The 25,253-nt window shown below is 41.2% G+C and overlaps 1 protein-coding gene across 2 annotated transcripts in view; it reads right to left on the bottom strand.

Moving 5' to 3' along the window:
• Positions 1 to 22,575, bottom strand: part of sestd1 (SEC14 and spectrin domains 1) — a 167,498-nt gene extending 144,923 nt beyond the window's left edge. Inside the window, exon 1 of one of the 2 annotated variants that reach the window (XM_039757762.1) lies at positions 22,092 to 22,575. The gene's annotated coding sequence lies outside the window, so the exon portion shown is untranslated. Of the gene's footprint in view, positions 1 to 21,745; positions 21,770 to 22,091 lie in introns of those variants that run through there. The other variant, XM_039757765.1, reaches the window with a different exon arrangement.
• Positions 22,576 to 25,253: the final 2,678 nt, after the last annotated feature.

Here is a 25,253-nt window from a genome sequence, read left to right as displayed (position 1 = left end):
CTGGAAAACAGACCCTTTCCCAAGGCACAGCCTTCTTGAAGACTGTATCAGATATTTCTAACTGTCCCCAATGTTGCTACATTTACTTTATCATCACAAGCCTTCCAGGCCAGAAAGTTGCAGTATGATGCTATTTCATTCACTACATGGCAGTAGAATACTACCCGAGAGATATTGTGCCTTAACGCTGTAACGTTAATCATTAAACTCGCTCCTAGTGCAAGTCGGGCTTAATTGTAATAATACAGAATTTCCAATATGAAAACCTGAAGCTAATGTGGCACTCTAAAAAAAACTAATTTGCTAACAAACAAAATGCAATAAAAACTTTTTGTTATTAAAAAAAAAAAACAAAAAACAAAAGCAGTTTTCTAGGACCTTCTCCTAATACAAAATGCCCACACTGGCTATGTCATTGGCTGAAATACAACCACCCACCAGTCATTAATGTGCTTCACAATACACTGCAGACAGGCATCAGTGTACATCTTGACAACTCTTTTACTAACATACTAGTGACTTTGTGACACAAAATGTCAAACTTGGACTTGTCGCTTTACAACACTCTCTGTCACAGGTTGTCATTCTGTTCTTCATGCAATCCGATTTTTTTCCTTTTCGAAACAATGACTTCTTTGTTGCAACGCACTCTACGATACAATTTAACACTTCCTCACCTGACTGAAAGGTGTATATTACTTAAGTCACAGATGCGAGGTCTTAAAAGTTCACACTGTCATTTCAAAATACTGACAATGTACTAATAAATAAATAATAAATGCTATTGTTGACCGACTGTAACCAAGTGCTCTGCCAATGAATGATGGAGTGTCACCTCTCTCTGACCTTTTTATTATTTCTACTTTATTTTCAATGGTGATGGTTTTTCTCTTCTTTTCTGTATCACCAGCACTTGTGTTTCCGAGACATTCTTGAAGTGTGAAGACAAAAGGTTAAGATGAGCTCTTCTGAACAGCACTGTCCACGCTATCACAGCAAGAAGGCACCTGTCGTCAACATGTCTGATCTACTGACAAGGGACAACTTCCTACGATGTGCGTAACAGTACAAGCAGGCTCGCTATTGAGAATCAATGGGGGCGGCGAGGGGCGATTCACCACCAGCCCACGTCACAGTCACCTCCACTACAGTATGCTGCCTGCAGCGTCCGCCCACCAAGAACAAACACGGTGCGGCCAAAGGCAGGTAGTGAATCGCCCTCCACTGCCCCCATTCAACAGGCAGCCATCCGAGGCACACTATAATGCTTCCCCCTGCCACCCTGTTCACCCTCAATGGCCTCTGTTCAGCCACAACCAGGTCACCGCTTGCAGCATCACCAGCCGCCCAACGAGAACAAACGGGGCAGCCCTGTGTGGTGGGTGGATAGTGAAACCGCCTGCCGCCAGGAGTCACCCGAGGGACACTACACTGCGCAAGCAGCGAAACTGCCCCCCTCCAGCCTCCATCCAGCACCACTTGCAGCATCCCCAGGCCGAAGATGACAGAGAGGCAGTTACTGAGGTGCATGCGTCACAGCTGCGGCCCTGTTCATAAGTCGCAGGTCAGATGTCCGTAACCTGGGGACTACCTGTATAGTGTCTGCAATGACGGAGTTAAGGGCTTTAATTCTATAAAATGTGTTCATAACTAGTTTGTTTGGACCTCTGGTGCGATTTTTACAAAAGTCCAGTTTGTTTTGGTAGATGTGTGGATGCCAATCATACCCTGGTGTGAACCCGTAACTGAGATCCTTTGGAAAGAGTGGTCCCGGTGCAGTACCATGTGAACAATGGAGCAGTTCATGAGGATTCAACACCGGACAAACCTAACTACAGGAAATACTGTGCCTTTTGGAGGAAACTGCCACGGTGCCCTCTTTCAGCTGCGAGAAAATAGATCATAGAATGGTTGAAATAGTTTTACTGTCAAATAATGCAAAGAGTACGCGACATGTGTTTCGCCCTAATTCTGGGCTCATCAGGCGTACACACTCACTGCACCCCCTCTCGGGAATCGAACCTCGGACGTCAGCGCTAGAGGCAAATCCTCTTGTGATGCGCCACGGCGTGTGGTTCGTTTATTTGACAGTACGTAGATCGGGGTAATTACATTCAAGGCATTCGTAGTCTGAATCACAATCCGACTGTATGAGTGGTTACCTACCAGGTAACGCTTTATTTGTCTCACTAGCTAGTTAAAATACTTACTACAGTGCAATATATAACAGATGAGCCAGATTAAAATAATTCACTTTAAAATATCACAAAATCCTGGTGCTTTAATTTTCTAAATCTTTTCTTTTTTTAACATTTGCTTACATTTTCCTGTGTGAAATCAGACTTTAGTTTTATGTGTTTCAGAATGTTTCAATGTTTCAGAACTCCTGTAACATTTTGTGCTAAGTATCTTTTATGACTGATCACACTTTGTTTTTGTTTAGTTTGTGTACAAATCCACAATTAGATCACAGAACAGGTCAGGTTATTAACTGGTGGACTGACTTACACACCTTTCACCCACGTGACTCGTGCTTTCACTACATTAATCTCATTTTAGGGGTTACACTAATGAACTTTAGATTGACTTCAAAATCCAAAAGAATGACACAAATTCCGTATTTGCATATTCATATTTATTTATTTTCCCCATCCTGCTAACTGGTATAATTGCAGTGCTTTGAAAACACTAAATAAAGTTTTGTTTGGTATTAACAAAGAGCAGCTCATATCATCTCCATTGTTATCAAGCCAAACAGCCACTTTGTCTGAAATGTGCGTCCATTTTTACGATCATTAATAGCGTTGTCAGTGCGCATAGTCCTATATGCATGACTGGTTTCCCAAACATGCCTAAATAGCATAAAGTGGTTAGAGGATGGACAGAGATTTGTGGAAGTGTTTGACACAATCAGAGAATGAACGCAAAGCCTCTATTCCTTTTCAAAGCCAGAAAAAGCGACTCATCTTGCCATCATTTTCTCTCCTCTTACAACTTGTTACACTACACACAGAACAATCACACCTTATCTGGTCGGTCACATTATTATGCTCTCAAAACACGTACTAATCTGGTTCTTAATGAACTCTGGATCAGGATAGAAGTGTGAATAACAATAACTTGTGTGTGTGTGTGTGTGTGTGCGCGCGTTTCTTGCCTGTCTTTTTTAAATAATAATAAACAACTCCCACAGTCTCATGATGAAATCTCCTGCGTTGAAACAAAGCCTTTCCAGACCGGACTCCTGCTGTTTATCTTTTTGACATGTGTCGATGCGGTGCTGTATGACCACCACGGTCAACCTTTTACATTTACAGTTTGTATTCATGGTTTTTCTCCCATATTATTGCACCTTCTGGAGTAATTTGTCTACTGCCGTCACACAGAAGTGCGGTCCCAACTACCAGTTCTGTAAAAAAGCTCCTACTGTTACATTTTTCTGAACTTTGGTATCAACCTGGTACCACAATTTCGTTCTTGGGACATCCCTACTTCCAATTAGTCCGATTCTTTTGTTCTAACAAGATAATACACTCTTTCTGCCCAGATTACTATCTTTAAAAACAAGTTTTTGGATGGCCTAAAACCTTTCTACATTACTGTAGGTTAGCAAGTTACTATTTAGGTATCAAGTTAAGATATCAAAACCATCTCATCTGTCCTTCTTTCTCTTTTAACACTTGTGAGAGCCTCCTAATGCAGCCATCCTGGATATTTCAGAAAGCACTTCTATATTCCCATCATCTGTGAATGTTTATTCGGTTCAATGTAATTCACAGCGCTGTAACACTGGTATTTGTTATTGCTTTTATCTGTACGCTCGATTTTCTGCCCATGTTTTTGATCTCCCCTCCGGCTGATTCAGCTATCTGTATGTTAACTTCTACGCAGTCAATGAACAGTCAATATACTCTTTTGTCACCCTTGTGCCTGATAACATCTTTTTTGCTAAACCAGAAAAAAGCAAACCATACAACACATGGTTTACTTAGTCATTCAAGAAGCCTTTGATATGGTTTACCACACAAGTTTAATCCTAAATCTAGAAGCCACTGGCATCTTCTGCAATTTACCAATTTAAATTATAAACTGTGTAGACATTCACATACAGCAAGAGCTCCTTTGGGATCCACGCTCTTCTGAGTGTGGCACAGTTTTTGATATTTTAGGTCAGTTCAGTTTCAGCTCAGTATTATTATCATTTATTTGACAGATAACCTTAATCAAGGTGACTGAGAACATAAGGACACGTTATAATTCTTTACAGTTGAAGGGCAGGCAAGTTAATAGCATTGCTTAGGGCCACACAGCAAGCAGAAAACAAAATGAGCCCCATTGTAATTTATAATACAACACCTTAGCCATCAAACCAAACTACCTGCATAAATATACCAAAAGAATTTAATAGCAATATACAATGGTTTTCAACAAAGGAGAAATTACTTTCAAATTCAGATTACATAAGCAAAAACTGAAACCTTAAATCTTTCACTTTCCTTTTAAATCATAACTTGTAGCAAACACAAAATTATGCTCAGAATGTTTCATTCAGTGGTTCCAAACTCCGGTCCTGGAAGAGCCGTAGTAGCTGCAGGTTTTCATTCTAACCCTTTTCTTCACTGATGACCAGTTTTGGCTGCTAATTAACTCCTTTTCATTTTATTTTAATTGACTTGTTTTTTTTTTTGTTTTTTTTTTTTAAGATTTGTTCCTCTACATTGCTTCATTTCTTTCCCTACATGGCACCCAAGCAGAAATGAACTGTGAAGTGAGTGAGCCAACAGAAGACCAACTAAGTCAGGGCCTGAAACTCCAACCAAATTCACTCCAACCAGCTCCTTAATTAGGTGCCGAGTCTTGTTGTTAATTAAACCCGTTCTTTAATTCCATGGCTTGTTGTTGCTCTCAGTGTGCAGTAGCAGACATTTCTGAAATTGTCAATTTTCTCTTTTCTAAGAGCAGCACTGGTAAAATGTTTTTGGGGACATGAGCAGATCAGCATTCCTGAGACCTTCATATTTCTTCATTTTCAGCTACTGTATGATGGACACAGTTTAGCTGGTCATGTTTTGGCTCATTTTGTATCTCATTATTGTTTGGCTGCTAATTAAGGAAAAAGAAACAACTAAGGGGTCTGAGTCTTCAACAGCAAGTCAATTAAAATTCATTCAGGAGCAAAAACAGGTCACTAATTAAGAAAAGAGTTGGAATGAAAACTGCAGCCCTCCAGGACCAAAGTTGGGGACCCCTGGTTTAATTAAACCAAACCAAACATACAATGTAATCCTGACTTAAAAAAAAATGTCTTTACCCTAAATTATATAAAATACATAATACACTAAGAGAGGTCACATGTCTAAAAGGGGGTCTTTAAATGAACTTGTTTGGCAAAATAAAAAAAAAAAATTCTTTATAGATGTAATGGATGGACATGCACCCAAACTGGGATGATTCATAGAATCTTTCCCAGCCAGGCCTCCATTATGGAAGGAGGTGCATCCCAGCCAGATTGGATCCAATTAATTTCCCCAGGCAGGACAAAGTTACAATGGATGGACAGAGGGAGCCTGCCTTTCAAGAAGTATGATAGGCGGCAGTGCTTTTTTGGCATGGCTCTAGTTTGGACACTCACAGAGCTGACTGGGAAGTGTACTTCTGACAGCAACCCAGTTAGGTCCCTTAAGTGCTGCCAGGGAGCGCTGCTGGGATAGGACACTCTTGTTTTATGACCCGAAAATACTTACTGAGGCAATGTTGTGGCATAGGATACACTAGCAGGTCCAGCATAAAGGAGCCACTTCACCTCACTCCGGGCGTTGGACTTTGCACGGTGGCGCAGTGGGTAGTGCTGCTGCCACACAGTTAGGAGACCCAGGTTCGCTTCCCGGGTCATCCCTGTGTGGAGTCTGCATGTTCTCCCCGTGTCTGTGTGGGTTTCCTCCCACAGTCCAAAGACATACAGGTTAGGTGCATTGGCGATTCTAAATTGTCCCTTGTCTGTGCTTGGTGTGTGTGTGTGTGTGCCCTGGAGTTTGTTTCCTGCCTTGCGCACTGTTTTGGCTGGGATTGGCTCCAGTAGACCACCCGTGAATCCGAAGTTAGGATATAGCAGGTTGGATAATGGATGAATGGATGGATGAAATAAAGAACAGAAAAAGGATTATATGGTTTATTGTGTATTAGAAGAAGCCATGTAATGCTTGTTCCTAAAAATAAATGGTCATTTGAACCTGGGACTGTGTCTGGGGGAAGGGGGCACCGAGACAGCCCCTGCATGGCACTACATTAGAATTCTCAGTTCCACAGAGGTTATGTCTGACAGATGAGCAGTTTTTCAGTCCATAATCTGCCTTCTGGCAAGAAAGGTACAACACAGGAATGGATCAAACTTTGAATTCAAGTTGTCACTAATAGGTGTATTGTTGCCAACAGAAAAGATTTTAAGGACCTTCTAGTCAAAAAGGTCATGATGCAGGGGCTTTTAAGAGTAAAGTAAGGCCTGTTTGCTTTTGTATCATGGAACAACTACACCTGCTTATTGCTTTAAAAAAAAAAACTTTTACATATGTGGTGGGTTGGCACCCTGCCCAGGATTGGTTCCTGCCTTGTGCCCTGTGCTGGCTGGGATTGGCTCCAGCAGACCCCCGTGACCCTGTATTCGGATTCAGCGGGTTAGAAAATGGATGGATGGAAACTTTTACATACTTCAGTGGAAATAAAGCACACGCACCTACTCTTATGTGTAAAGCTGACCACTGTACTTTCATAAAATGTTTCTGAATGTCTTGTTGCCATAGAGTTTACACATACGTTTATGTCTGAATGTATGCACTCAGCGAGACACCTGCAGAACTTGTGCAGTCAATACTGACCACATAGAGAAAAAAAAAAAGCATAGGTGTGCAGAGAGCTGTCCAGGTATGTGTGGTCACCCGGCATAAAATGAAACTTCCAGAACACGTGCAGATCTGCATTCACAGAAAGTCTGAATTGCTCTTTATCTTGGCCAAAAGAAACGTCTAAGAGTGCCGCTACAATGTCAAATGTCAAGCAAAGTTCTGAAATACTTTACAGTTTACAAGCTCATTAGAACCGGGGCCTACACATGTCAAGAGTCATCTGAAACAATGAAAAGAACTGCTGCTGCTGCTGCTTTCACTCATAATAAAGTTCCTTATGCTGTGTGCAACATCAGGTGATATTGCCAATAAGAAGTCAATAGAATGAAATGCGTTAACTCAAACTATATGGTCGTTAAATTACAAAAGGTATGGAAATCTTAATATCCAAAATTATCCTAAAGGCTCTGTCACATTAGACGACTTTTCCAGTCATAGATTACATTTACATAATCTTAGCCAGTCAGAAGCTGGTGGTGGCGCCCCCTGCGTCTAATGTGACATAACCAATGACTGAGACCAACTAGTCTTCGAGTGGCTACGACAAACATTAAATAGGTTTCATTTTCTTTTTATCCAAGGGACAGGCTCTTTGTGTGGGAGAGTTGGGAACCAATAAGCATTCAGCAGGCAGTACAATTCATAGAAGGCAGCGACAAGGAATAAGGAACATGCACATTCTGAATCTCATAAATCGAAGAGAAGCTCCTCTGTCTGATGTCTCGTGTTTTATATACTAAAACTGCACAGAAAAAAAAGAAATGAAAGAGAAAGAAAAAAAAAGCGTAGACTGCAGCTGAACGCACCACGGCTATTAACCCCGCTCTACAGCGCCGGTTTCTTCAAGCGTATTCTACATACCAAAAGAGAAAGGAAAGAACAAATAAAGGGCAGAAATTTTGGCTGCTGTTAACTCTTTGCACAGTGATGCCTCCATCTGGCAGCACACGATTGGCAATCAAAGAAAAGAGCTAGCACACAACTACACTGGAAGATCAGCGCTTGGTTGGTAAATATGACATTGGCTGTGATTATCAATTATGTAATTTGACACGTTGCAGCGACATGATCAGAAACTGAAATCGTCAGATCTGACACACCCCCACGGCAAAAGGTCACGTAACGTAACATCGAATTAACATGGCAGAGTCACACATAGCGTACAAAACTCAACTTGATGTTATTTAGGAGAAACTGGATGAGAAGGATTGGTGAGCTTCGTAAGGCTAAATGGACTGTTCTGAGTAAATTTTCGAGATGTACATGCAAGCACGCTGGAGGGACTATGTCTCCCGGCTGGCCTGGGAACGCCTTGGGATTCTCCCGGAAGAGCTGGAAGAAGTGGCCGGGAGAGGGAAGTCTGGGCCTCTCTGCTTAAGCTGCTACCCCCGCGACCCGACCTCGGATAAGCGGAAGAGGATGGATGGATGGATGGACATGCAAGCATCTTAATAAAACACTATAGTCGAGCACGGCAATAAAAACCATTTTAGAAAGACATGAACAATACTTTAAGCAGTTAAATTCTTTCAAAATAGTTTAATATAGATAAGCATGAAAATTTTCAGATTATAATATTTATGTCTATAGCACACTTTCATACAAAGAATGTAGCTCAAAGTGGTTTGCAAGATGTCAGAGAAAATGAAATTAGAAATACCGAATATACTCGGGGATAAGTTCTACCGCGGATAAGTTGGGCCTTGACTTTACCGTATAATTTCTGGTATTTTATAAGGTCGGTCGTATAAGTCGAATGTGGAAAACTCACGCTATTGGTCCAACAGATTATGATATGCTAACGGCCACCTGAGAGAGTCATGACGGAGCACACGGCCTTTATTTTCTATGTGCGCAGTATCAGCGTGTGCTCCTAACCTCTCTCTCTCTTTCCCTATTGTGCCTATGTGACCACATGGTAACACACAAACTACTGTATTCCGAAGCGACATTTGCACCGTTTTGTGCTTTTTTGTATCTCACACCCTCATATACCTTTATCGTAGGAGCATCCCTTATCTACGATGGAGTGTTCGATCAGAAGAAAATACGAAGCTGGTTTTAAATTAAACATCGTTGAAGTAGTGAAAGAAATCAGTAACTGTGCTGCTGCAACAAAATTCGATGCATCTGAAAAAGTGGTGAGAGATTTGAGGTGGCAAGATGATGTAAAAAAAAAAAAAAAAAAATTAAGTGTTGCATTTTTGAACGGGTGTATAAATCGGGGTCTGATTTTATGATCAATTTTTCAGGTTTCAAGACCAGACTTATACGTCAAGAATAGGAATTAAAAAAATACCAAAAACAGTAAATAAAAAAAATTCAATACACACTTACAAAGATATACCAGCAACCGAGTCCTTATTTATAGATTCACTTTTACCGAGAAGTCTGATGCTATAAAGTCAGAAGGTCAGGTAGGACAGAAAAAAAAAAACTCCAGGGATGAGATGCTGGAGGTAGAAAATAAAACTAAAAGCACAGGAGTTTCAAGGCCAAAAGATCACCCAGTGAACAATAATCAGAAAGACAAGATGAGCAATGCGGGCTGACAAGAAGCCAACAATGAATAAGATTCAGGAGATTATATTAACACAGCATTCTTATCCTTCTGGGCAGCGAGAAGAAACAATAGAAAGGTTAATAAACTTTAGTTTCATAAAAATTGATAAATACATATTATTGCTATCAATATTGAAAAACTCTGTGTAAAAAGATAGAGCAAAAAGCAGAAACTGTACCATGAGACCAACTATATCTTTGCGCTATAAACCCTGCCGCCACATTACAAGATTTTTGCTGTGATTTTTAGAAAAGAAAAAAAAAAAACCTGTTTACGCATTCTGGACCCCCTGGAGGTTATAGCAAACAATTACCCTCCCGTGGCTGTTCGTTTGTCTGTCCAGGATTTTAAATCACCTGTAGCTCGCAAACCATTTGAACCATTGACCTGAAATCTGGTACATATATACTATGTGACCTCCATTGTCCGCTTTGGGGGTGGTTTTTAATCCTCTTTTTGTTCTTATTTTATTGTAGAATCAACTCTCGGCAGCGGCCAGCAGGGCGGCAGTGCGGCGCATGCGTACAGGCGCTGTTCTCATCCTTACCACCTTCGCCGTCACTTCCCCTGCCTTTTGATATCTTAAAACATTCTTGAGGAACACTGAAGACTTGAGTGGCAGCTTAAGTGAAAAATTAAAGAAAACGTACTAAGTAATTGCAACACGGACACTGAATCAGTTTTAACGTGAAAAGATGCCGACGGAAGAAGAGAAGAAGAGGGTCGATAGGGTGGAGAAAAGAAGAGCTGCTCAGGAAACAGCCAGCGCATCAACCTCTGAGCAAACAAATGATAAACGTACAGAGAAAGAGGATGAAAACTAGGAATGCGCAAGTGAAATGTATTCACTGCACATTATCGATATAGCAGTGCGCCGTTACTGGTAAACTAGTGTACAAGTGCAAAGCTTCAAAATCTCCTTTCTCTATTTTTTTTAAGAATACAAGCACATCCACATTGTCAGGTAGCAACTGTAACTGTTAGGCATTCCCAGTATGCTCTGCAGTCAATAAACACGTTCACTTGGAACAGAGGTCGCTGGAGGTAAGAGACGCTTTGGCCAGTGGGGAAAGCAGTGGGTACTTTGGAGAATTTCTCTCCACCATTTCAATGGACAGCACACGAGTACTCTCTTCTGTACATATCAATTTCTTGCTCTGTCCCACTCATGGGCAGTGCCACCGATTCAGTTAAATAATCTCCAAGCAGATCTTCCAGTGCCGACTCTTTAGGATTTGGGTGTTCCAGCTCAGTACCATTTGGTTCTGCTCCTCTATTTCCTGTTCCCTCTGTTTTCTAGATCAATAGCAGAGATTACAAGTTTTTTTTTATATAAATATAAAAATGCACAGTTGCAATTCAAATTTCAACATTTATAGGTAAACTCTGACTAGTGAGGAACAAATTGTTAAAGTTATAAGTCATGATATGACCAACATTTAATATGTAAGTAGCATCAGTTCCATTACGTATCAGTACTTGAACTGGCACTAGTCTGCTTTGTGAGTAATACTACTAGCACTTTACAAAACAAAACCTTTTACTGCCGAGCACAGAAACACCCATGCAGAGCAAATAAATACCTATTATAAATGATAATAAATTAATAATACAATATGCCAACTTCACCCTCTGTTGTTAAAGACAAGCATTTAAGAAAACAGACAGAATAGAATGCCTAACTTTGTTAGCGCTTACAGAAACAGATTCCACATCATCGTGATCAACATTTATATATGCACAATACATTTCGTCATACTTTTAAATCATGAAATTCTACGGCACAAAATATCTTTATATTCCTAGCACCGACAGTCATAACTTTAACACCCCCTCACACTAAAAATCCTGCAATGGGACGTCTAAAAGCTACTTAGTTTTAATCAGTGAAGTTCATGTGGAGACCTACAGTACTTCAGGTCTACAAAACCTGTCAAAAGCTTTCATACAGCAAAACCAAAATAAATATTTCAACAAAACAGTACTAAACCCAAAAGGGCATTCTTTTCAGAAGCAAAAACAATTTATTTCTATAGCACATTTTCATACAAATGATGTGCTCAAAGTGCTTTACAAGATATCAAAGTTGTAGTTACGTACAAAGAAAACCAATTAAGTTTAGATCAGAATAATAATAAAAATAGTATACAAAAGATAAATAGATAAAAAGTGTTTTCAACACGAAAACCACAATGTGCCTCATTACATATTTGTGGGAAAAGGTGATAAGGTTTTACAGTGGTGTGAAAAACTATTTGCCCCCTTCCTGATTTCTTATTCTTTTGCATGTTTGTCACACAAAATGTTTCTGATCATCAAACACATTTAACCATTAGTCAAATAGAACACAAGTAAACACAAAATGCAGTTTTTAAATGATGGTTTTTATTATTTAGGGAGAAAAAAAAATCCAAACCTACATGGCCCTGTGTGAAAAAGTAATTGCCCCCTTGTTCAAAAATCACCTAACTGTGGTGTATCACACCTGAGTTCAATTACCTGATTACTGCCACACCTGTTTGAATCAAGAAATCACTTCAATAGGAGCTGCCTGACACAGAGAAGTAGACCAAAAGCACCTCAAAAGCTAGACATCATGCCAAGATCCAAAGAAATTCAGGAACAAATGAGAACAGAAGTCATTGAGATCTATCAGTCTGGTAAAGGTTATAAAGCCATTTCTAAAGCTTTGGGACTCCAGCGAACCACAGTGAGAGCCATTATCCACAAATGGCAAAAACATGGAACAGTGGTGAACCTTCCCAGGAGTGGCCGGCCGACCAAAATTACCCCAAGAGCGCAGAGACGACTCATCCGAGAGGTCACAAAAGACCCCAGGACAACGTCTAAAGAACTGCAGGCCTCACTTGCCTCAATTAAGGTCAGTGTTCACGACTCCACCATAAGAAAGAGACTGGGCAAAACGGCCTGCATGGCAGATTTCCAAGACGCAAACCACTGTTAAGCAAAAAGAACATTAGGGCTCGTCTCAATTTTGCTAAGAAACATCTCAATGATTGCCAAGACTTTTGGGAAAATACCTTGTGGACTGATGAGACAAAAGTTGAACTTTTTGGAAGGCAAATGTCCCGTTACATCTGGCGTAAAAGGAACACAGCATTTCAGAAAAAGAACATCATAGCAACAGTAAAATATGATGGTGGTGGTAGTGTGATGGTCTGGGGTTGTTTTGCTGCTTCAGGACCTGGAAGGCTTGCTGTGATAGATGGAACCATGAATTCTACTGTCTACCAAAAAATCCTGAAGGAGAATGTCCGGCCATCTGTTCGTCAACTCAAGCTGAAGCGATCTTGGGTGCTGCAACAGGACAATGACCCAAAACACACCAGCAAATCCACCTCTGAATGGCTGAAGAAAAACAAAATGAAGACTTTGGAGTGGCCTAGTCAAAGTCCTGACCTGAATCCAATTGAGATGCTATGGCATGACCTTCAAAAGGCGCTTCATGCTAGAAAACCCTCAAATAAAGCTGAATTACAACAATTCTGCAAAGATGAGTGGGCCAAAATTCCTCCAGAGCGCTGTAAAAGACTCACTGCAAGTTATCGCAAACGCTTGATTGCAGTTATTGCTGCTAAGGGTGGCCCAACCAGTTATTAGGTTCAGGGGCAATTACTTTTTCACACAGGGCCATGTAGGTTTGGATTTTTTTTTCTCCCTAAATAATAAAATCCATCATTTAAAAACTGCATTTTGTGTTTACTTGTGTTATATTTGACTAATGGTTAAATGTGTTTGATGATCAGAAACATTTTGTGTGACAAACATGCAAAAGAATAAGAAATCAGGATGGGGGCAAATAGTTTTTCACACCACTGTATATCCAAATTATCCATTTTTAACAATCTTGTAAAGAAGTTTAGACGGGATGCTGTAATCTGGTCTAGTTCTAGTTTCCACTTTCTGCCAACACAAATTTAGGAGTTAACACGTTTCAAATCAATACGCACAGTTTCATGCACTAGTAAACCAAACTGTAATTAAATGACAAAGTCTAGTTCTTCCTGCAAACTGGTGAAGAGGAGGACACAACAAATATGATGGAATACAGTCAGAAGACAATGAGCTACTTCTATTGTAATAAAATGCTCTAAAGCCGCTTTCCTATAACTTTATGGTACATCAATACTACACTTAAAGGAGAAATTACTCTACATAAGTAATCAAGCTTGTGACATTTTTCACGCATGCACATCAGTGGACTTCCTTCTAGGCTCATCGAAGGTATGTGATACCCCCCGGGGCGAGAGGGGGCACTGTCACTAACAGTATCATCTCTTTTCCCACCCACAGCACTGAGAAGACGACCACCAAGGTCAACTGCCTTCACCCCTCCAGTCAGCACCCTACAAGACCAGGATGTCCCCAGAAGGAGGCATTTTTATTTGCACCCCCAATTTGAGAGAGAACGGAGCTCCCATATATCGAATTACTCAACCAAGCCATTTATTTACTGTATTGAAGACCACAAAGGTTGGCTTTCTTTAAGTTCTGTTTTGTTTTTAAGTGTGGTGCGCTCAAGCGTCAATTTGTCCAAAAAAAAAAAAAAAACATTTCCGTTTAAAAGGGGCGATCTGGTCGTCATCACCGCATCAGTGCTTTCAACTCCACTTGTGTCTTGCACATCTCCACACACTGAACAACTATGACATGTAAATGTGTGTACACACTTTTCATTTTGTGAAATTTTAATATTACAAAGCTGATCACAAATGATCTCATGTCTACACCTGGTCATTTTCAGACTTTTTGCCAGCCAAACTTTTCAGCACTGAAAGGAAGCAAATACGCCCTCAGTAAGGCCTGGGAGCTTAAGCACAGCTGCTCGCAGTAGGATGCTTTTAGGACCTGAACGTACTTCCTTTGCTTTGCTTGTGAAATGCAAAGACAGGTACTTCTGGGTCACTATTGCCGATACTGACAATAATATTACCGCATGCCCTTCATTATCATCATTTTTCAAATTCCTTTTTAAAGGCTGACACTTAATTTATAAGAGTCTCTTCACTGTGTGACTACTCGCCCTCACGTTCTGTATAATTACTTGGACTGATAACTTTGAAAAGCTTTACCCAAAATATGAACTCAAATCTCAACCTGCTTTCAGTCATTTTTTCCATCACACCATTGCAGTTTCCTTTTTCTGTGTATTTTTATACTCTAACATTGTTTGTTTTAGTACTTGCCATTAAGATCAGGTTGAGCATAAGTATAGGACCTTTTAAGCATTTTTTATTTCTTCATTACTGCTTTACACAACATGGCACACAACCAGTGACCTTGGCTCAAGTCTCGAACTGGTCACTGTCTGCATGCTTTCCAGGGGCCTCATGCATAACGCCGTGCGTAGAATTCGCACTATAACACGACGCAAGCACAAAAGCCGAAATGTGCTTACGCACAGAAAAATCTAGGTGCAGGAATCTGTGCGTTCTTCCGCTCCATAAATCCCGGTCAGCGTGAAAAGTAACGCTCATGCACGTGCCTTCTGTCCCGCCCCCAGCTCCTCCCAGAATTACGCCTCTATGAATATGCAAATCAATATAAATCGCCCTTAAGCTCAGCCTTCTGTGAAAAGACAATGGAAAAAGCAAAGAGGGAAAATGGAAGAATTTCAGAAAATACCAAGTGGAGGCAAAGAAAAACGTACTATTTGTTGGTTTAAACAGTGGGCTAAACAAGAAAAGGAAGCTGATCGCCTGACATAGCTGCACAGTGCCCAAAATAAAAAAGAAGCTGTTACATATCAAAGTCGCCGTGAAAAGGCGAGTTGTAGCCCACCATCTGAGTGTCATATGAAAGTTTATTAGGGTACAGACAGAAAAAAAAGGCACACAGTAGGAAAAAAGCACGAAATGTCAACTTTACTAACCCTAACCCCTACAGATTTTATTTTTTTATTTATTTTTTATTTTTTTCTCCAGCCTTTGGAGTTTTTTTTTTGTTTTTTCTGTCCACCCTGGCTATCGGACCTTACTCTTATTCTATGTTAATTAATGTTGACTTATGTTTATTTTTTATTGTGTCTTCCATTTCTCTATTCATTTTGTAAAGCACTTTGAGCTACATTTTTTTGTATGAATATGTGCTATATAAATAAATGTTGATTGATTGATTGAAAATTTCCACTTTAATTACGTAGTTTATTTTGTCATTAAAGTAGAACATCATAAACTTCATCTTAAAATCGTTTAATTAACCAGTTTCTCAAATCACATTGTAATTAAAGTAGCACGTTAAATGCTTTGTTTTGTATTTGATCTTTTGCTCTGTGTGTGTGAATCACTACGTGCTTCCGCTTCCTCTTTCTCCGACAGGACACAGAATCCATTACATTCGTAATATTACAGCTCTCTGAATAATTAAAATACTGAGATGTGTATGCGATATCTTTTTCATGATGATAAGAGTTAAAGCACGTTATTAAAGAGGGGAGTATGGTGCGTGATTGTGTGCGACCTTCGATGAAATTATTGTAGTAGTACTGTCTCTTTCAAACGTACTAACCTCCAATTCCTGTGCTTGCTTTTCTTTCTCCACGTACCTAAACTCCACACAATAAGCTCTGTAATAGACGTTAAGCCATCTGTAAGCTTACAATGACAATTCTTGAAAACCTTTCAGGAACGTTGAAATATCTTTGTACTGGAGTACAAGTTTAATTATTCTATCCATCTATCCTTCCAGTGTCGCGTCAGCCCCAGAAAGAATACAGCACGAGGAAGGATCAATCCGTGAACTAGCTAGTGCTACAGAACCGTGTCCCGACATGTTTAACTATTAACAATACAGATTATTTAAATGAAGTTAAAGTTTTATCTATGTAATATAATCAACATATTTTGCTGCATTTCATCCTAAAAATGATATCGTCATCATATGTAAATACGCGCTTTATAAACTGGCACAGGTTGTGCAAGTTTACAGTGAGGTAATTGTACAAACAGTTCTACAAGGAGCACTCGATGGACTGACTGACTGTTTAAAGTTCTTGGGATGAAACTGCGTCTAAACCGCGAGGTCCATACAGGAAAGGCTTTGAAACGTTTTGCTGTGGCTGAGGCAGGGTGGGATTGATGCTGTATACCGATAATTCTCTTTCCGATCAGCTGCTGCTGTGATTCCCCACTCAGATACAGCAATATAAATACTCCGAGTGGTGCAGTGAGAGTGATATGGAAAAAGATGATCTGCTGTGGCAACACCTAACGGGAGCAGCTGAAAGAAGAAGAAGGCACAGTGAGAGTAACAACACTAAAGCAGTTATGGTATTTGGAATACTACGGCTATTCCCTGGACCATTATATTGTTACAAGTTAATTACAATCAGATGCATTACACTAATAGACAATATGCGGTTAGTTTCAGTGTATTTATAAAGCTGCGGCAGGGATGTGAATCTGAAAAAGAAAGGGTAACCACACAGGAACAGTAGCACTGCTTTGACGCTGGGTGCCGCCAGTCTGCAAAACCGAGCAGAGAACTTGCGTACGACAAGGTATGAGGAACCGTGGAAAAGTCTTTACGCCAAGTGTAGGTTTTATACATCGCGATTTGAACGTGGAAACGTTCTTACACAACATTTCTGTGCGTACGCACCGTTTATGCATGAGGCCCCTGATGTTCTGTGGTTTTTCTTTATGTCCTCTGTGTCATCCAACATCACAGACAAACGCGCTTACAGGTGAATGGAGACTCTGGAGCTGAATGTGACTAAGTGTGGCCACCTGTCCGAGTTTACTCTCCAACAAACTGATGTGCTCAGTGTTGCCAGGATAAGCCCACAGCTGTAGAAGAAGTCTTCATGTTGATGAAGCCCGTCTTTTGTCTGCACCAACTTTAATCTCTGTAAGTTTTGGAGCGTGGGACTTTAATCGTTTTGCTCTAAAACTGAAATATGTGCTCCTTTCGATTAGACAAACTCAATATGTGATCACTTTAAATATAAATTTAACTTATTTGATTTATTTGATCAAGCTTTAATGGTTTCTCTCAAGACTTGTTTTTTTTTTTCCTTTTCTACATATTTTACAATATTTATGGTCCTCTTTTATACCATGTTTTATTTTGTTCACTTTTGTATTTACTTTATTATCAATGTAAAGTGCCAAAGATGCTATTGTGTAAAGGGGGTACTTAAAATACTTGAACTTTGAAACAGAAATTGCAGAATTAGAAATCGAATGAACAGAATGTATTATCAGTTTTTAATTTTTTATTGAGCTATCAGTTGGTGTATTTCATACAGTTTTCAGTTTGAATGAATAGCATGAGTATATGCCATTAATGGTACTGTATATAATAAAAGCAGATTAATTAATTTATGTGAAAACAATATATCTGTCCAGTGCTCCACGACTAGCAGAACATTTGATGCACAATTCAGTAACTGTGCGAGATCCCTAATGCTCTTGTTGTTAGTTCTTTTTTACTGTTTCATATTTGTTTATAGACAAGACAGATTTTCCTCTTGTCATTTAGCTACAGTGAATTGAGAAAGTATTCAGACCACTTCACTTTCTTCATGCTTTGTCTTGAAGTTTGACATTTCTTCCCATTAATTAAAACATCTCTTCAAAAAGGTACATTTATTAAAAATCAAAAAATGAAGTCTCTCAATCCTAGAATTATCCAGTCCTATGTACTCCAGATTATGCTCAGGTGTATTCTGTTTGCTTTAATTTTCCTTGAGATGTGTCTAGAACTTGACTGAGGTCCACCTGCAGCAAACTGGATTGACTGAACATCACGTAGAGAGGCACAGGTCTACCAGTTTATACAAGGTCCCACAATTAACACTCCTTGTCAGGACAAAAACCAAGCCATTATGTTCAAAGAACTCTCTGCAGACCCCCCACTATCAAACTGTAGTGAGACAAAGATAGTGGCAAGGGTATAAAACCATTTCTAAAGCCTGAAGAGCCTCCCAGAGCACAACGGCCTCATTAATTGTGAAATGGATAAAGTCTTTAACCACCATGACTCTTCATAGAGTTAGATGTCCACCTAATCTGAGTAACCAGCCAAGAACAGCCTTGGTTGGGAAGGTGAGCAAGAAAACAATGGTCACTCTAACAGAGCTTTAAAAGTACTCTGTATTGATAGGAGATCCTGTCAGAAAGATGGCCATCTCAGCAGCACTTCATTAGGTGTGCATGGTAGAGTGGTGAGACAGAAGCCACCCTTCAGTAAAAGGCACACGAAAGTTTAAAGGACTCTAAAAGCATGAGGGAAAAGAGTTTCTTGGGTACTTTTCTATTATCGTGACGCAAATTGTATTATGAAGCACCAAAATGGGACACAAATATTAGAGACCTATAGGTAACTCTGCTCCACCGCCCCTAACTTTAAGGTTAGTATTTGTGGTTGGGGTAGGCCAATCTAATAATTTAAGACAGTGGGGGCGGTGGCCCCACCGATTTGCGTCACAGTAACAGAAAAGTACCGGTTCTTGCCTGATGAGAACAAAATGGAAGCCTCTGAGCAGAATTCCGAGCATTATGTCAGAACAGGCACTGCTCATTACCTGCCTAATAACATCTCTACGGTGAAGCATGGTGGTGGCAGCATCATGCATTGAGGACAAGGAGACTTATCAGAATTGAGGGAAGGATGAAAGCAGACAAGTACAGAGAGGTCCTTCAGAGTGTACACCACCTCAGACAGGGGAAACGGATCACCTTTAAGCACCAGAATGACCCAAAGCATAGAGCCAAGACAACACTAGAGTGGCTTAAGGTCAAGTCTCCAAGTGTCCTCAAGAGGCCCTGCCAAACCCTGTGCTTATACCCCACTGAATATCTGTGGAGAGACCTGATGATGGCAGTGTGCAGACTCTCCCCATCCAATCAAACACAGCTTGAGAGGATTTGCCAGGAAGAATGGGATAAACTGCCCAAATCCTCATGTACAAAGTTTGCAGAGACTAGCCAAGAAGGCTGAAACTGATGCCAAAGGGACTGCTACAAAAGTACTGAGTAAAGTATTGATATTTAATAAAAAATCTAAAATTTCCAAAAATAAGTTTTGACTTTGTCATTAGGGGGAATTGAGTTTAGATTGATAGGCAAAAATGGAAATTTATCCACTTAAAATTACACCTACCACACAATAAACTCTGCAAAAAAGGAAAGGGGTCTCAAAATGTTCTTAATCCACTGCTGCATGGTGCCACTGAGAACTATTGAGAACCATAAAGTATTACGGTAGTAAAGAAATGCTTGGAAATGGTGCATAAGAATAATATAGGCAATATTACAGTTGTGGGAATTCAGTATGGCATAGTGATTAAGGATTTAGACCTCAAAACCTGACATTGTGGGTTCAATTCCTGCTATTTTGAATTTCCCCTTGGGATTAATAAAGTATCTATCTATCTATTAACACTGCAGGATTTGACCATAAGCAAGCTACTTCACCAAAAAAAAAAACAGAAGAAATGTAACCAAGTGTATCGCAAATATCACCTTGGATAAAGGCGTTCACCAAATAAACAAATGGATGACCCAAACACAACACTAACCATTCAAACAATAACCCACCTCTCAGAAAATGATGCATGGTTAGGGGCTCTTTGAACCTACAAAAAACTGCTCAATAAAACAGCCCACAACTATTACTCTAGATCAGATTCAAACTCTGTCCTGGGGACCCACTGTGGCTGCAGGTTTTTCTTCCACCCAACGTCCGTTTTTCATTGGACTCTTAGCCTAATTAAGTGAGCCATTATTTCCCAGTTTCTGTGTTTTGGAGTCAATGTAGAAATTACAAACCAAGTTTGGTAGCTTTTTATTAAAATGTAATAAGCAGTTACAGTATATGGGGAATTTGCAGTTTTTTTTTTTTTTTTTAATTTTTCATTCTGCTTTCCCGGGTGTTCTGGTTATTAATTATTTACTAATTAGCGGGTCTGACACTGACGTTGTTGCAGCTTTCATCTTCCCGGGTGTCTGCTATGTTGGTTGTTAATTGTCACCATTACTAATTCCCATCAATATTTTAAACTCTTCAATCATGTCACCTCTTAATCTTCTTTTGCTTAAACTGTAAAGACTCAGCTCTTTTAATCTTTGCTCATAAATCGTCCCCTGTAGTCCTGGAATCAGCCTAGTCGCGGGACCTTTTCTAGTGCTGCTATGTCTTTATGGAGACCCAAACTGCACACAGGACTCCAGATGAGGCCTCACCAGTGTGTTATAAAGTTTGAGCAGACCCTCCTGTGACTTGTACTCCACACATCAAGGCGCTATATAACCTGACATTCCTTCTTAATGGCTTCTGAACACTGTCAGAAAGTCAATAGCTTAGAGTCCACTATGATGCTATTTTCATTCTGCTTTTCCAGGTGTTCTGGTTATTTAATTGATTATTTACTAATTAGCGTGTCTGACACTGACATTGTTGCAGCTTTCATCACCCCGGGTGTCTGCTATGCTGGTTATTAATTGTCACTATTAGGGTTAAAGGAAGGGAGTAAACTACACAGGAAAAGGGGAAAATAACAAGAAAACAACAAAAGAGAGTTAAGCATTTAAGCTTATAGCTTTAGAAAAAAAATTGAAACATTTCTAAATGTCTTATAACAGTAAAACATACTGTTGTTTTTCTAAATCAGAATAAGAATAAAAAAGCCCAGCTAATTAAATTAGATCAGTTGTTATTGATTATCATCACCGATTGCGAATCTGGTTGGAACAAAAACCTGCAGCCACAGTGAATCCCAGGACTGAGTTTAGGAACCACTGATCTAGATCATCTTCTAAAAAGATCTCCAACAATCAAAGCAACAGATTCAATTCTGATTAAATCCCCTGAAGGTCATTAATGAAACTGGATTCCTCATTCTGCGAGTCCTGTAATTGTCCAGGCAGCTCCCCTTATTGCGATTTCAGACTTTTGCACCGACACCGGTTTGCCTCCCCTCATCTTCTCGGCTGGACTCCGTTATCTGCACCAGAGAGACTCCAATCAACGTACCGTATTCATGCTGTTATCGCTCTGAAGGACGCTATACAAAACGACCAGCTGCCAGAAAGTACCCGCAAATGTCATTAGTCCAAAGAATTCCTTCAGGTTCTCGTTATCCAGGCGCACACACTAACTAGCCGGGTCCTTCTCTTGATTTGCAATCTTTCTAACGCGATCCTATTGCGTTTTCATTCGTCTCAAAAACTGTTAGTAAAGGGAAGTCGTCCAGCTGGACACTCCGCCCACTGGCATCCCAAACACACAGATGAACAAAAAAACAAACAGAATGGCTCACCGAATGGGTGCTGGAGACACGTGTGCAGCACCCGCCGGTCTGCGGTGGCCGGACGCCACCGTGACGCCCGTGGCCATTATCCAAGCCGCCAGAAGGCCGACGCGTTCTTTATAAAGCGCCCACCAAGTCCCTTCTCCGCTACCCGTGCGGGGTGTGCTGGGCGCAGCATCGTCGCAAAACAAAAGGCCTGAACGTCACCCAAGGGCCTCGATAGGCACACACACAGACGGCGACGCCGGGCACACCGCACCCTTCACCGCTTTATGTGGCCGCTGGGAACGAAGGGGAACGCGGGCGAGAAAAAGGCAAGAGCTCGGCGGCTCGAGACAAAGAAGTCGCCACTCACCTCTGACCACGCCGACCGCCCGGCGTGCTGCGTCCCCCTCCTTCTGTTCGCTCCGTCTGTTGTGCGCCGCTGTGTCTTTGCGTGTTCTGTCCTCGCTCGTGGGCGCGCGTGCGCGCTCTCGCTCTCGCTCTCTCTCTACTGGAAGGCGGTCGATCCACACAGGCGCGGGCGCCGCCGCCACTGCCACTGCCGCTCTTCGCTCCGTCGGCTCGCCGGGTCCCCCCGCCTTCAGTCACACTCTCCCCTCCCCGTCTGCCCGCCTCGACTGCAAATCAAAGCAGGTAAGAGTCCAACAGGCGTTCCATTGCCAAATACCTAAAGGCTGAAACGTTTAGTCGCTGCCATTGTGCAGCGAGGCGACCCTGAAGCTCGCTCGTACCGGCGAATGGATTAAGGATTAAGAAGTCAAGTAAGCAGCGTGCGGACTGTTTACTATGCGCCGAGATCCCCCCTTCTCTGGGGCCCCTACCGGCCACTAGCCTGCGGACAGCCGTGCGCAATCCTTCAAGTGTGTCCTTCAAAGAGCCAGCATAACAGAAACCGCAAAAAATCCGAAATATTTTACCGATTGAGCTACGAAAGACTAAGATCATTAAAAAAATCCCAAAAACCCACTTTGTTAATTTGCGTTTTTCGTACGTAGCTACATTTTAGCTCAACCATCTATGAACAAGATGTGACCTATCATACTCTTCAGTGCATCTGCAGTCTTTATTAATCGTTATTTTTCGCTGTGTTCGAAGTCCGGTGTGGCCACCAGTGAGGTCTGAATAAAAGCGCATACTCCATCCTGCCAAAAGACCCACCATGTCAAAGAATTAAAAGCAGTGTTGGCAAAGCTGGGACCCTAAGTTAGCAGACTTTAACAACATGTAGAGGTCCTGAGGTGTGCATGGCGTTAATAAATCATTTTCAGTCATGTGTCAGCTAGGTACCATAACATCAGGTAACGTCTGTTAAACTCTCAATATGGAAACCATTACCCATAATGCTATTGTTAGCCCTGTACCTGCCAGAAAGGTGGACAGTTTCTTACCCAGTCAGGAGGCCAGAGCAGAAGGACAGATGCGTTGGCAGGCTGGATGAAGAAATAACTTTGTGCCTGGCTGGATTAATATGTTGCTTGAACCAACAGAAGCCAGGAGTTGGGAGGAAGTCCATCTCCCATATGGCAACTGGCAGTGAGGCTCATGTGGCAGCCCAGTCAGGACACCCGCAGGGGTGCTTGGGAGTGGAAGTCTGAGAGTGCAACCCCATCGGGGTCCTGGTAGAGGGCATTGTCCTTGTGGGACCTCCCTACTTTCTATATGGCCTGGAAGTGCGTCCAGGAAGATATGGTGTGACACTGGAAGCATTTCCCGGGTCTGGCTTGAAAAGAAGCCCACCACCTCACATCGGGGGAGTCAGAGTCGGGAGGCAGCACACAAAGAAGGGGCAGAAGGAGAGAACAAAGAGAAACACTTGTTTGGATTAGTTCTGATTGGTCTGTTATTACACATTTGGTGATCTGATTATAATAAATTAACAAATTTTTAACCGAGATTGTATGAATCGCTATTATGTCCGAGGTTTGGGGATCAGGGGAACCCCTGTGTTGTCACACAGTCAACAATGTTAATTTGACGATTTGTGAGACGACAATAACGGCATTTGGCAGGTCTTTAGATTGGTCATTCAAGCTGGAGCTGTGCATGGTGAGTGATGTGCATATAGGAAGGGGCAGCTCTGCTTAAAAAAAAAAAATGAACTACTCGAGTATTTACAGTACACATGAAAAAGTTTGTGACCCCCTCTCAGCCTGCATAATAATTGACTCTCCTTTAAAAAAAAAAGATAACAGTGGTATGTCTTTCATTTCCTAGGAACATCTGATACTGGGGTGTTTATCAAACAAAGATTTTTAGTGAAGCCGTATTTAGTTGTATGAAATTAAATCAAATATGAAAAACTGGCTGTGCACAAATGTGTGTCCCCTCGTCATTGTGCTGATTTGAATGCCTGTCACTGCTCAATGCTGATTACTTGGTATGATGAGCTCGTTAACCCTTGACCTTCATAGACAGGAGTGTCCAATCATGAGTGGTCAAAGATATTTAAGGTGGTCAATTGCAAGTTGTGCTTCCTTCCCTTTGATTCTCCTCTGAAGAGTGACAGACAGCATGGGATCCTCAAAAAAACTCTGAAAGGATCTGAAAACAAAGATTGTTGAGTCTCCTGGTTTAGGGGAAGGCTACAAAAAGCCATCTCAGAGGTTTAAACTGTCAGTTTCAACTGTAAGGAATGGAATCAGGAAATGGAAGGCCACAGGCACAGTTGCTGTTAAACCAACTCAGCAGGTCTGGCAGGCCAAGAAAAATACAGGAGTGGCACATGAAGAGGCAGGATTGTGAGAATGGTGACAGACAACCACAGATCACCTCCAAAGACCTGCAAGAACATCTCGCTGCAGATGGTGTATCTGTACATCGTTCTACAATTCAATTTGCACAAAGAACATCTGTATGGCAGCGTGATGAGAGAGAAGCCCTTTCTGCACTCACGCCACAAACAGAGTCGCTTGTTGTATCAAATGCTCATTTAGACAAACCAGAGTCATTAAGAACAAAGTGCTTTGGACTGATGAGACAAAAATGGAGTTATGTGGTCAGAACAAAAAGCGCTTTGCATGGCAGAAGAAGAACACCGCATTCCAAGAAAAACACCTGCTACCTCCTGTCAAATTTGGTGGAGGTCCCATCATGCTGTGGGGCTGTGTGGCCAGTTCAGGGACTGGGGCTCTTGTTAAAGTCGAGGGTCGGATGAATTCAACCCAATATCAACAAATTCTTCAAGATAATGTTCAAGCGTCAGTCACAAAGTTGAAGTTACGCAGGGGTTGGATATTCCAACACGACGATGACCCAAAACACATTTCGAAATCTACAAAGGCATTCATGCAGAGGGAGAAGTACAATGTTCTGGAATGGCCGTCACAGTCCCCTGACTTGAATATCATCGACAATCTATGGGATGATTTGAAGCAGACTGTCCATCAAATTGAACTGAACTGGAGAGATTTTGTATGAAGAATGGGGTCAGAAATACCTCCATCAGAGTCCAGACACTCATCACAGGCTATAGGAGGACAGCGTCTGGAGGTTCAAAGGAGCAAATGGAGGCTCA

Source organism: Polypterus senegalus, chromosome 6, assembly GCF_016835505.1.
Source record: "Polypterus senegalus isolate Bchr_013 chromosome 6, ASM1683550v1, whole genome shotgun sequence".
In the NCBI taxonomy this organism is placed as follows: Eukaryota; Metazoa; Chordata; class Cladistia; order Polypteriformes; family Polypteridae; genus Polypterus; species Polypterus senegalus.
Note: the sequence above shows the minus strand (reverse complement) of the source record. Positions and strands in the feature narration are given on the sequence as shown.